Consider the following 2,304-nt stretch of genomic DNA (forward strand, 5'->3'; position numbering starts at 1 on the left):
CGAGGCTCAACTGTAGTGGCGACTGCGACATTGGTTGGAGAACTTTACGTTCTCGACATCGTCAGTGACATCGGATCTGCACATGCTGCCACCCTGCAAACGTGGCATGAGCGCTTTGCACATGTGCATTCTCAAGGTATTGCTTCGATGATTCGTGACAATGTGGTAAGTGGAGTCAAACTACTTGGTAATGAGGCTAACAAAATCAACAATACTGACAATGATTGCATCTCTGAAAAATGTTCTGCGTGCGTCTACGGCAAAGCCACTCGATCTGTGATCCCAAAAGAGCGGTCCTCGAGGCGGGCATACTTCTGTCTAGACTTAGTTCACTCTGATGTTTGTGGCCCCTTAGAGGTGCAGTCCATTGGTGGTGCCAAGTACTTCATTACCTTCATAGATGATCACTCAAACTGGTCAGTAGTGTACCCTATGCACCATAAATCAGAAGCATTTGAACGATACAAAATGTTTGCACAACTTGCTCAGACTCACACTGGTCGCAAGATCAAAGTGCTTCGCACGGATCGAGGTGGTGAGTATCTGTCCACGGAGTTTAAGTCTTTTCTGATTGCAAATGGTACTCAGCATCAAATGACGACCGCGTACACACCGGAGCAAAATGGCGTGGCCGAACGACTGAACAGAACTTTGGTAAACTTGGTGCGCTCCATGCTAGCGCACAAGAAAGTTACAAAGGGGTTCTGGGCAGAAGCACTTGCCAATGCAGTGCACGTTCGAAATCGAGTTACGTCACGTGCCATTCCCCCAAGATGACCCCCTACCACTTATGGATGAAATCTGTGCCAAATGTTGGTCATTTGCGTGTTTTCGGTTCAAAGTGTTGGTATACATTACCAAAACACAACATCCAGAAACTTGACGCCCGTGCAAAGGAGGCAATGTTTCTGGGGTATGCTGAAAATACGAAAGCTTACAAGTTGTGGGATGGTGATTTGCACAAAGTGATCGTATCCAGAGATGTTACTTTTGACGAGTCCACGGGAGGCAAATCTGGTGAACCGATGGATACAAACGAGGAGGCTACAACCGATGATGACACAATCAACTTGAACATCGATGAGGAAGTTGCAGAAAATGATGCAGTGGCATCAGAAGCATCATCGCCGGATGAACAAGAAGACTCTGATGAATCCTCCAACTCCTCCCCAAGTGCAGGGGAGGACGAAACTACCGAAACAGTTGACCAACACGTAGTTGAGGAAGAAACGATTGATCCGCCAACTAATCTCCGTCGGTCCACTCGCGTTCGCAAAACGCCTGGGGCGTGGTGGGCAGCAGCTTTGGTGACTGCTGGACTCCTTAGCCACGCCCATGTGATAACGGAAATCCCAAACTCGTACAACCAAGCTATGGATTCTCCAAAAGCTCGCTTCTGGCAGAACGGCATCGACAAAGAACTTGCTTCACAACACAAAAACAAAACATGGACACTTGTTCCAAGATCTCAAGCATCAAACGTCCTGACGTCCACGTGGGTTTTCGGAGTGAAGCAACTTCCTTACGAGTCCGGAAAATTGGTCGAAACTGCAAAGGGATGTCTTGTGGCACGAGGCTTTCAACAAGTAGAAGGCATCGATTACACTGAAACTTTCGCCCCTGTCATCAAGTTCACAACTATCCGTCTGCTGCTGGCACTGGTTGCGCACTTTGACCTTGAGCTGCATCAGATGGACGTGGTGACTGCCTTCCTCAACGGTGAACTTCACGAAGAAATCTACATGGAGCAACCTGAAGGATGCATCGACAAAGTCAAACCTGATTCGGTGTGTAAACTTTTGAAAGCAATCTATGGTCTTAAGCAAGCCCATCGCCAATGGCATAGTAAGATCGATGAGTTTCTGATCACTGAACTTGGTTTCAACACTACACGCAGCGACCCATGTCTTTACATTCGACGTCAAGGCAATGTCATCATGATTATCGCGTTGTACGTGGACGATCTGCTGCTAGCTGGAAGTGACTTGGAGGCCATATTATGGATGAAAAATGAACTCAACAAACGATTCGATATGAAAGACCTTGGCGAGGCGAAGACTTGTATTGGTCTAGAGATCGACCGTATACGTTCTAAACACGTCCTGACCGTCACGCAGTCGAAGTATGCCCAAGCAGTACTGAATAATGGTAGGTCAGCGGGGCAAAGGGAAATCGAAGGACGGTTGATGAGGTGAAGTTGAAGGATTGGGTACCGATTTACTTTGAGTCGCCAACTTCTGGCACTAATTATACACTTCTGCAATCTTCTAGAACTCTACTACCAAAGACTACGACACACATACT

Source organism: Chondrus crispus, genomic scaffold (genome assembly GCF_000350225.1).
Source record: "Chondrus crispus Stackhouse genomic scaffold, scaffold_6, whole genome shotgun sequence".
NCBI lineage: Eukaryota > Rhodophyta > Florideophyceae > Gigartinales > Gigartinaceae > Chondrus > Chondrus crispus.